We start from the raw sequence: 12,595 nt of genomic DNA on the forward strand, positions 1-12,595 counted from the left end.
ATATTTATAAATAACTTGTTAATGGAAAGAACAAGTGGGAGATAATAAACCAGATAATGTAGTAGGAATTTATAATGTGTCAAACTTAGAAATTTCAACATATGGAAACAAAAGTTGTTGACCCTGATGGAGAAGAGGCCGAAGTTAACTTAGAAGGAGAGCTGATTAGTGCTCTTGAGGAAATTCAAAGGTCGAGAAAGAAAAAAATAAAATAAAAGGAATTGCTGATCAAGGATAAAGCTGAAGTAATAGAACCCCTGCTCCTGCAAATTGAAGAAGGAAAAAAGATCCAAGAAGCTTTGAATCAATAGCTCAATGAGAAAAATCAAGCATGTGAAAAACTTCAAGGGGAAATTATTTCTCTGAGGAAAGAACTTTAAAAGACAAAAACCCAGCCAAATTTTCATGAAAATTTTGGAAAAGGGACTAAAGCTTTAAATGAACTCCTTGAAGCATAGAGGGTCTCAAATGACAAAATAGGTCTTGGATTCGAGGCCTAGTTAAGCTCAACGACTAATATGAAATGTAAGAAGGTTATTAAGTTTTCACAAGATGTGAACAAAGCAACCAACATAGACAACTCTTAGGCAAATCAACCATTCCAAGATGAAATGATTAAGTTGAATTTAGCTCAGCAAACCACTAACAACAAAGAGAAGACAAATCAATAAAGAAATTCAACCCTCAGACAAGCTCAATTACCTCAAGAAGTAGCACAAATAACAAAGTTACTGATCAAACAAGAATTATTACCTCAAAAAGAGAACTATAGCCAAAGAACCCCAAAAAATTATGAAAAAGTAGCTTGAAAATGAAAAGTGTTGATGCTGGAATAACAATTTTTTGTTTTTGTTTTTGGATAAATTTTCAACATTTTAAAAAAAGAAAGTAAAAGCAAAAAAAGCCATTTCTTTTTGTGCAAAAAACAACCTGAAAATGAAACATGTTGATGTTGGAATAACATTTTTTTTTTTGGGTAAATTTTCAACATTTTTTAATAATGACGTTAAATTTAAAATATCATGACTCTGAAAAACCTTAAAATTCCAACAATTTATAGGCATGGCATTAAATATAAAATATCACCTCTTTGAAAAGTCTTAAAATTCCAACGATTTTTAGGCATGACATTAAAGATTAAATATCATGTCTATGAAAAGCCTGAAAATTCCGACGATTTTTAGGCATAAAATTAAAGATAAAATATCACACCTATGAAAAGCCTTAAAATTCCAACAATTTTCAGCCATGGTGTTAAAGAAAAAATACTTATAACTGTTTTCAACTATAAAATTAAAGATAAAATATCATGACTTAGAAAAACATTGAAAATTTGACAAATTTTCAACCATGGAGTTAAAACCAAAGATGTAACACTCTCCTCCCAGATCTACCCAAGCAACTGGCAAGCGGGGGTAAACATGCGATGAGAGGCCACTATGATATGATTCGACCTCCTAAGTCATGTTAAGGAAGTGGAATCGACAGAAACACACCATACAAACATTCAACACTAGCTTCAAGAGCCTCAGGAACTAATCCAACACTTTAGACAACTTGCACTTGGGTCCCAATGAATTTTTGGACAACTTAAGCCTCAGTCTCTCTCATGCTATAGGAATGACAACATCCAGAAACCCAAAGTCTCTCTCATAGGCTTTCCTGCTAGCGTCCATAGACTAAATTTGTTAGTGCTCTGCCAACATCCCCGGGATTGAGCCACTTTTTTAGGCCTAGAGCCCAGGTTGCTGCCCAAAATTTTATGACAACTTCAAAACAACAAAATAACATGGAAATGATAGTACTAAAGAAAATACTTGAATGAAACCTTGACTGGACCCCTACTAGCCATGACAGGCAGTTCATGAAACATATCATGAATATGTAATCTACAAGTGTAAATAAAAATTATGAGCATAAGGGTCTCATACTTAGCTGAGAATCGCTAAGAACCGTTGATGTCTCAACACATCAACTTCCATTTAATCCATTAGGTCATAGATACATTGATCATTCAATTACAAGTAAAAACATGATGAAAGCGATACACAGCTGTTGTCATAAAACAAAAAATAACCAACATAATAGCAACAAAAATACTAATGAAAGTATAGCCATATAGACCAAATATAATCCATTAGAATACTCATAGAAATACAAGGAGAAATAACCTTTCATTAATGATGCAAAATCCAAACCCGGGATGGGACTTCCACGTTCCACCCGATTGTAGAATGGCCGAGCTAAATCTCTTTTCAGCCATTCACCCCCATGCCATATTCCAAGCATGAATGTGGGATATCATAGAACACATCAATCAAAACTCATCCAGGGCTTCCAAAGGCCATCCACCTCAACCCATCAAACAATGTTTCCACCTCACGGTTGGACATCACAAAACCATTATCAGATCAGTCTCTGTCCAAGCCTTCCAGGGCTCCAAAGCGTTTTTCCAGCCAAGGCTCCAAGACTAGTAACTCAACCCACAAATTTTATTGGGCTCCAGAGCATTTGTTCAACCAAGGCTCCAGGACTACTAACTCAACCCACCAAGGGCTCCAGAGCATTTTTCCAACCAAGGCTACGAGACTAGTAACTCAACCCAATCTGTTTGAGGGCTCCAGAGCATTTTTCCAACCAAGGCTACAAGACTAGTAACTCAACCCAAGATAAGGAAACATGAGAACCAACCAAAAACACAACAATTAAAATAAACCCACAATCACCATGGCTATCCAAGAAAATGCAAGGGTAAACAATCCATTGTCAATCTCGACCATCCTCCATGCCAATGACATATCACAACCAAAAAACCACATGCATATGCCATGCATGCCAAAACTAGTGAAGGAAAGATACATGCAACTCAATACATGCAAGAAAATATGATATAGTTGCTGATCCCGATGCCCTCTTGCACTTTCCTGTTCTTCCTTTGCCTTCTTGCTCCAAGAATCCAAGTATGCCACACCCACCAAGAGTGATCCAAGAAAACTCTCTGTCTCCAAGAGTATGAGAGTGAGAGAGAATAATGAGAGAGCTCCAACATTGAACTGACAAAAGGTTATCGACTGATCCTCAAAATCTTTTAATGAATGAGGCCTCTATTTTCTTAATTTTCCATTATTTTCCTTCAATTTCCTCCTCACATGCAACCTGTGACATTTCACCTCCCTTTTCTCATAATTTCCATTATTTTTATAAATAAATGTGCCAAAAATGCCATTTTGCCTTTCCAAAGCCTTAGCCATTGCCTTTGCCAATTTTCTTAGCCATAAGCAATCACAAGTGATGCCCATCACAAGGATTTTTCCCAACATTTAGCTTGGAATAAGTGTCCCATCATCCGTGGTTATTATTTTGCCTTTATTTACTTTTATTACATGTTATTTTGCCTTTGTTTACTTTTATTACATGGAATTTTCACCAGGGCTGTTACATAACCCTCTCCCTTGGGGGAACACCATCCTCAGTGTTCAACAACATCTATAACCACAAAACCGCTGTAACCAAAACATATTGCTGATGGAGCTTTATAACTTAGCTCATTGCAGTATTTACAATGATCAACCTGCTAAGAAGCAACCAACATGAAAACATAACAACATAGCATCATAATGACACGACACCCATACCGCTTATTGGAGCTTTATAACATAGCTCACGGCAGTATTTACATCCATATAAATATGTACATAAACCAATATCATCAAAACATATATAAAGACATATACCACATCATATACCAACATCACACCAAAACACCAAGCTAAAAATGATTTTCCTCAACCGACAAACAAGGAAGGATACATAGCCCGCATCTGATCTGCCATCTCCCATGTAGCTTCATTGGGCCCAAAGTGCTTCCATTGCACCTTAACTTGCTCGATTGCTCAGTTCCGGAGCATGAGCACCTTTTTCTGCAATATACACTGAGGCTTCGACTGGAATTCTCCATCTGGTTCCACCTATAATACAGACCAGTCAATCACATGATCAACATATTTAACATACTTCTTAAGTAATGACACATGGAAAACATCATGTAATTTCTCTTTTAGAGGCAGTTCAAGTTGATAGGCTAATGACCCAATCTACTCAATGATACTAAAGGGTCCAGAAAACCGTGGTTCCAACTTGGCACATGATCCAATCCGTAAGGAGTTCTTCTTCTGTTTGATGCGCAAGTACACCTGTTCCCCAACTTGGAACTCCTTGGACATCATGTTCCAATCTACATAACTCTTCTGCCTATCTTGTGCAACCTTTAGATTTTTCCTGATCACTTGCATTTCCTGCTCCATGTCAATCTTGTCCAATCAATACTCTGTTAACTGGATCACTCCAACTGATAGGAGTATTGCAACTCCATCCATACAATGCCTCAAAAGGACTCATCCTCAATGACTTCTGATAACCATTGTTGTATGCAAACTCTGCCAAGAGGAGATACTCTTCCCACTTCTACTGCTGATGCATCACATACATCCTCGACATGTCCTCCAATATCTTGTTGACCCTCTCTGTCTGTCCATATGTCTGTAGATGTTAAGATGCACTGAAGGCCAACTCTGTGCCCAAACCTGCAAACAACTCCTTCCAAAACTTGGAAGTGAACTTCGCATCCCTGTCTAACACAATATTATTTGGAACACCATGAAATATGACCACATCTCTGATGAACACTTGTGCTACATCACTAGCTGAGAATGTGGACTTAACCAGAATGAAGTGTGCAACCTTTGTCAACATGTCCATAATAACCATTATGGAATCATGCTGTCTCACTATCCTCATCAACCCGGTAATGAAGTCCATGGAAATGACCTCCCATTTCTACTCTGGAATCTCGATCAATTGTAGCAGTCCACCCTGATGCTTACATTATGCTTTCACTCGCTGGAAATCAAAACTTCTAGCCACAAACTCTGCTACATCCCTCTTCAGATTCAACCAATAGTAAAATATCTTCACTGTAGTTAATGTCTTCTCATAACCTGGGTGACCTGAATAAGGTTTCACATGAAACTCTCTCAAGATCATGTTCTTGAGCTCACTACTATACGAAACATATATCCTATCTCTAAATCAGACCAGTCCATCTGTTGTAAGGCAATAGTCCACATCCTGTGCACCTGCACATGTACCATACCTATACCTATACATGTACTATCACATGTACCTATACCATCACATGTACCTTTACTATCACTTGTAGTTGTACCATCACCTGTACCTGTACCTATTCTCTGCTTCAACCTGTGCATAATCTCCATATTTTTACATCCTACTAACCTGCATGTAAGATCCCATCCTGTAGATATATCCCATATGAGCTCATAATTGCTAAGTGATTTACCTGTATCCACCTGTTAAGATCACCTACCACTTTGTTCTCTTTGCCTTTGGTATATCTGATCTCAAAATCAAACTCACTGACCATAGCCAACCACCAAGCTTGCCTACCATTTAGATTTTGTTGATCAAATATATATCACAAACCAGTGTGATCACTCATCAATGTGAACCTCATGCTCAAAACATAATGCCTCCACATATTTAATGCATGTATAATCACTGCCAACTCAAGATCATGCATGGGATATTTCAGCTCGTGCTCATTCAACTTTCGCAACTCATAGCATACCACATGTCCATCTTGAATAAGGACTCCACCAAGTCCTTTCTTGCAAGCATCTGTGCATACTACAAATTATTTGTCTGGATATGAAATCTTTAACACTGGTGCATGTGTCAAAAACTTCTTGAGCTTCTCAAAACTAACCTCACACTCCTCTGTCCATTCAAACTTCTTACATTTCCTTTGCAATCATGTGATAGGATAAGGAATATGTGAGAAGTTCCCGATGAACCTCCTATAATAGCATGCTACCCCATGAAATATCTCACCTCATCCACATTATTAGGAGATACCCACTCCATGATGGCTCTTATATTTTCTGGATCTACTGCAGTGCCCTCCTTGGAGACAACATGCCCCAAGTAGTGTACCTCACTCTGAAAGAAACTACACTTGCTGAGCTTAGCATACAACTGATCCTCTCTCAACAACCTCAACATTGTGGCTAAATGCTCGACATGCTCTTCCTCATTTTTAGAATATACCAGTATATCATCAATGAACACAATAAAAAACTTATCCAAGTACGGATGCAACACACTATTCATCAAACACATAAATGTAGCTGGAGCATTAGTTAAAACAAATGGAATAATAACAAACTCATAATGCCCATACCTAGTCTCGAATGAGGGCTTGTAAATGTACTCTTATTTGATGCATACTTGATGATATCCGAATCTCAAATCAATCTTCGAGAACACTACTGTTCCCTTCAGCTGATCGAACACATTATCAATCCTCGGCAAAGGATACCTGTTCTTGATGATTACTTTGTTCAAATGTCTGTAGTCAATGCATAATCTAAGAGTACCATATTTATCCTTCATAAACAATACCGGTGCACCCCATGGTGATACACTTGGCCTAATGTACTCATTTTCCAATAGTTCCTTCAACTGCAACTTTTACTCAACCAACTTAGGTGTGCTCATCTTGTAAGGTGCTTTTGATGCTGGAGCTACCCCTCACACTAATTCAATAGAAAAGTATACCTCCCTATGAGGTGGAAACTTTGAAATATCCTCAAGAAATACATCCTTGAACTTCTATAGAACTGGGTACCTGCTCAACACATCTGCATCCTTAACTTCCTTACCCTTATCACTAAAAATGTGCACTGCAAATAACTTACACCCTTTTCTACGACTGCACTTTTCTTGCATAGCTGTCACCATCCTAACTGATGTGGATTTCTTCTTACCCTGTAAGATTCTTGGTTCCCCATTTTCATCAACACACTCAATGTCTTCATCATAACAATCTACCTTGGTTCTATGAAGATACAACTAATCGATGAACTCGCTTCTTCGTACCTGTAGCCAACTGTACTAACCAAGACTCTACATTCAATTCCTTACTCAAACCACACTTATCCACCAAGTTAGGACTAACATGGATATAATTAGATCCAGGGTCAATCAAAATAGACATAACTTGATCACAAAGCTTACCGTCCATCTCAATGATAGATACATGATGCTTTGCCTATTTGTTATTTGATTCTACATAGATACAAGGAATACTCTCGCTAACATCCCCAACGGTCTCTACCTCCTGTGCATTGTATATCTTAGGCCTACCACTCTGGTACTGGGGACAATCCCTCCTGCGATGTTCTCCTCCACAAGTCCAACACCGAATGGGCTCCTTATTTTGCTCCTCAAATCTATGTCCCTGTCCTTTATATCATGCATTCAACCTCTTAGGTGGTGCAACATTCTCCTTGTTACCTCAATCTTGTGGTCTTACTTGCTTCTTATCCCATTTTCCTTTGTTCTTTGCATTATCTCTCCAGTCTGGCTTAGTCTCAGATATGCACTTCGATTATTCATAACAATGCTTTATCTTTTAGATGGCCTCATCCAATGATCTAGGCTCATCTAACTTGATCCTATATTTGAATGCCATCGGTAACCCATTGGTGAATATTTGAATCTTAGCCTTCTCCTCCTTGAAGTAAGGCACATACCTCACCAACTCTAAGAACCTGCTAGTGTATTCATCATCTGTCATGGATGCCATATTTAGCTCATAGAATTCTTTTGCTCTGTAATTGAATGTTGAGAAATGGCAATAAGAAATTCCATTTTAATTTGTCCTTGAATTAAACTGTGAATTAAAATAGATTTCTTTTCTCATAACAATGTGAAAATAATTAATTAAGTTTAATTAACTTAATTAATTTAGGAAATTTGAATTGGAAGCCTTTTAGAAGACATGTATATGTTCTCCCTAACTTATAGGAGTTAAGGATGAGTTATGAATGAGTTGTAATTAGTTAACTCAGTTTATTGACTTAAGTCCAGTTAAATTAGTTCCAATGAGTTTCATGAACTAATAGTGAGTAAACAGTTAGTTGGGACACTAGTGACCTAATTAGTGCTACTCTAGTTAACTGAAGATTCCACCATCAGAAACTCATGCATGTTGATTATGAAAAATGCCCAGTTGAGACTAGAGTGCAGGGATAATGTACTATTTGTTTTATATTTTTCTGAGTTGCACTGACAGTGCACGCAATCAGGAACTGATCCTTGAGGGATTGCGCTATCTTTAGAGGCTTTATTTCCATTTAAATACAAGCTATCCTTCATAGGAATTACACATTGGAATAGAGACTTGGAGAGCTTGTGAATTGGCTAAGCTTTGGCCTTGAGCTTGCTTATGAGTTGGAGATTGAATTTTCTGAGTGCTAGGATTGTTCTAGAGAGAACAAACATTGTAATTTCATCTTGATTTTCCAGATTAATGCAAAACAGGTAGTGGGTTTTGAGCTGTGGCTTTCCCTGGATATTTATTGTGTTATGTGCCTTTGATTCTCTTCCTCTATTGATTATTGTTTGCTCGATGTTTATGGGCTTCCGCTGTAAAGAGTAGAAGTAGATTCTTGTCTCTTGTTTTAGTAGATTACATGAGCTTGTGAATCTACAAGTTTTTCTACATGGTATTAGAGCAAGATTGTTTTTTGGGCCGAGAGTTTGTAGAGAATTTTTGTGAAAAAATTTAAGAAACAAATTGTAGATTTGGATTCCCTGGGAAAAAACACCCAAATTCAAAAAAAAAATTCGGCGGAATCGGAGTTCGGATAAGGGAGATATCACTGATTTAAAATCATCTCTCTAGAGGAGATTTCGAAGTTTTGAGTTTCAGGTTACAGGTGAAAGTCGAATTTGCATACATACTTCAGGATTGGCAGATGGCGTTCCATGGGTCGCGGCTTGAGTATGCCTTGGAAGGCAACTCTAATTTTATAGCCTGGAGCGACAGGATGAAGGTTGTGCTAGAAGATAATGGCTTGAAGGAATTCATTGATCAAGAAGTCCCCAAGCCAGCTACGGATGCACAGAACTTGGCTGAATGGAAGAAGTGTGTGGCGAAGGCAAGGTGGATAATCCTTGAGGGAGTTCGAGACCACATTGTCTCAAGTCTCCGTGGCAAGGAAACTCCGCATGCTATGTGGAAAACATTGACGGACTTGTATCAAAATAACAATGATCAAAGGAAGTTGGCACTAAAGGATAAACTTCATAAAATCAAGATGTCTAGAGAAAGGTGAGATGATTCCAAAGTACTTGACCAAGTTCAGTCAATGTCGGGATGAACTTGGAAGTGTTGGAATCATAATTGTTGAAGAGGATATAGTGAGCCTTGCTCTTCTTGGACTCCCAAAGAGTTGGCATAGTTATCAAGACTCCGTTAATGGTTGCGAGAAGCTGCCAGATTAGGAATGACTATGGTCAGATTTGATGCAAGATGAGATCAGAGGAAAACTAGGGACAACTCTTCATCAAAGACTGATGATGAAGAGAACTGTGCCTCAACGATCAAGGCAAGGAAGGGGAAAGATAAAATTTCTTGTTCCAAATCAGATTCTTATCATGGAGGTAAGAAGAAGGACATGACGAAAGTTAAATGCTTTTATTGTCACAAGATGGGTCACTTTGCTACAAATTGTCCATTGAAGAAGTCCAAGGAGAAGTCCTAAGGAGGAGCAATGGGTTAGGCTTTGGCCTCCCAATTCGAATTGGACTCTTCCCTCATTGCATGCATGGTTTCATCAATAATGGGAAGTGTCTAATACTTAGACAGTGGAGGTTCTTTATACATGACTGGCGAAAAAAATTTATTCAGTGAACTGGAGGAGAAAGATCTCAATATGCATATCGAGATGGGTGATGACAATAAGTATAGTGTTACTGGTGTGGGCACTATTAATTTTCAGAGGGAGCATGCAGCTCCAATCACCTTGAAGAATGTTATACATGTACTCAAATTGACGAAGAAATTGGTATCCATTTCCATGCTTGAGGATATAGCTTATGATGTGATCTTTTCAAAAGGAAAGGTGTTCCTTCGACACATAGCCACAGGTCAAGTAAAGAAGATAGGGATTCGAGTTTAGAATCACTATAAGATAGAGGTAGAGGATTGTGCTGCTTTGAGTTCAAAAGTGGAAAAGATGTTGAGCCGAGACGTCCGTGAGTTGTGGCACAGGCGATTGGGCCACTTGCCTCATGGGGCTTTGAAGATATTGCAACAAATCTCTACTGGTATTCCAAAGGTATGCTTGAGCAAGTTGATACATGCAAGGGTTATACTTTGGGAAAATACACCAAGTCTTCCTTTGGAGATAGAGATAGTCGAGCATAGTCTATTATGGAGAGAGTCCATTTAGATGTGTGTGGACCATTCTCGACAATATCCACCGCCAAACATAGGTATTATGTTATATTTGTAGATGACTATTCTCGTAAATGTTGGATATTTTTCATGCAAAGAAAGGATCAAACATTCACAAAGTTTTGTGAATTCAAAGCACTGGCCAAGAAAGAGTCAGGCAAGAAGGTTAAAGCTCTACGAAGTGATAACGATGGAGAATATGTCTCCAATGAGTTTAAAAAATTCTATGCAACGGAAGGGATTAAATGAGAGTTGACAACACCTCATAACCCTCAACAGAATGGGGTTGCCGAGAGGAAGAACATGAGCATTGTAGGGGAAGCAAGGGCGACGTTGCATGATTAGGGCCTACCACTACACTTGTGGGCTGAGGCATGCAACACAACAGTTTATGTTCAAAACCATAGTCCACATCAGATACTTGAGAGTAAAACACCAAAGGAAGCTTATTCGGTAAGAGGCCAGATGTTGGTCACTTCATGATTTTTGGGTCATTGGTTTATTGCCATGTGACCAAAGATGCACAAAAGAAGCTTGAGCCAACAACAGAGTTGGGGATCTTTGTGGGGTACACTGATACTCCCCACAACTATTGGGTGTACATGCAAACCAGTTAGATGATAGTGGTTCACAGGGATGTCAATTTTGATGAGGAGAAGGCCATGCGAGTATCCCTTGAGAGGGAGCTTGAGCTACATGCAGAGGAGGAACTTTTAGTTCCTAAGGTTGAGGAGCCTCAGATTGATGTGGAGTAGCCACATGCAGAGGTTCTGGGAGTGGATACATCCACTCAGGCAGAGTCTTTCAGAGAGGGAAGAAAGCGCACTAGAGAGGCTAACAAATTGTTGGATGATGCATGGGAGAATGTGGGAGCACCCTCTTCTCAGCGCAGGTAGAGGAGGTCACCAAAGAGGTACACTGGATACATGGAACTTATGGGTGCATGTGTTGTGACAGAGCCATCTTCCTTTTGGGAAGTAGTGCAACAACCAATTTTTTTTGATGCGATGGTGGAGGAGTATGACTCCATAGTTCGAAACAGTGTTTGGGATGTGGTCCCAAGACCGGAGGACAAGTCAGTTGTGAGCTCCTGTTGGCTTTACAAGGTAAATCAAGCTACAGATGGTAGTGTGGAGAAGCATAAGGCTAGATTTGTGGCCCATGGATTTTCACAGGTAGAGGGGATTGACTATGATGACACCTTTGCTCCTTTTGCAAGCTACTTGTCAATCAGATCTATTTTGGCACTATCAGCACAGATGGGTTGGAAGATCCATAAGATGGATGTGAAGTTTGCCTTCCTCAATGGCATGATTGAGGAAGAGGTGTACATAGAGCAGCCTGAAGGTTTTGAAACCTTGGACCATGAATCGCATGTGTGCTGACTGAAGAGAGCGTTGTATGGGCTGAAGCAAGCACCCTGTGCTTGGTACACCAGGATAGATAGCTACTTCATTGGGTTGGGCTTCACAAAAGTGAAGTAGATGCAAACCTGTATCACAAAGTGGTGGAAGGTAAGCTTTTGATCATTGTACTTTATGTAGATGATCTCATACTAACAGGTGATGAGAAGCTCATCAAATCTTGCAAGGAGGACCTTGCAAGAGAGTTTGAGATGAAGGACATGGGGCTCATGCATGAAGGTATGACAGGGAGATGCAGAGTTGTTTGTTTCTCAAGGAAAGTATGCCAATGAGATACTCAGGAGATTCCACATGGATAGCAATAAACCCATGGAGACTCCTCTAGCTAGTAACTGGAGGAAGGAGGATGCTACTTCAGGAGAAGTAGTGGAAGCTACTGTTTACAGGTAGCTTGTGGGTTCACTCATGTATTTGGTGAACACACGAACATATATGTGTTATGCAGTTAACCATCTTAGTCAAGCGATGGTTAGGCCTACCAAGCTGTATTGGAAGGTGACAAAACATGTATTGAGATACCTCAGAGACACTACTCAGTTTGGGTTGTGGTAAAAACAGACAAAGGGAGTGAAGCTTCAAGGATTCACCGATGCAGATTTGGCGGGGAGTCCATCTGATAGGAAGAGCACATCAGGAGGGATCTTTAGTATTGGGTTAGCTGCAGTTTCTTGGTACAACAGGAAATAGAGATCGGTTGCACTCAGTTCAACAGAGGCAGAGTACATGGTTGCAAGTCAAGCAACATGTGAGGCTATCTAGATGAGGAAGATCCTGGTTGGTTTGTTTGGTCAACAGATGGATCCGACAGTGATTTATTGTGATAATCAGAGTTGTATCAAACTCTTTG

Source organism: Pinus tabuliformis, chromosome 9, assembly GCF_031772625.1.
Source record: "Pinus tabuliformis cultivar Carrire ecotype Pingquan chromosome 9, CPIR1, whole genome shotgun sequence".
In the NCBI taxonomy this organism is placed as follows: Eukaryota; Viridiplantae; Streptophyta; class Pinopsida; order Pinales; family Pinaceae; genus Pinus; species Pinus tabuliformis.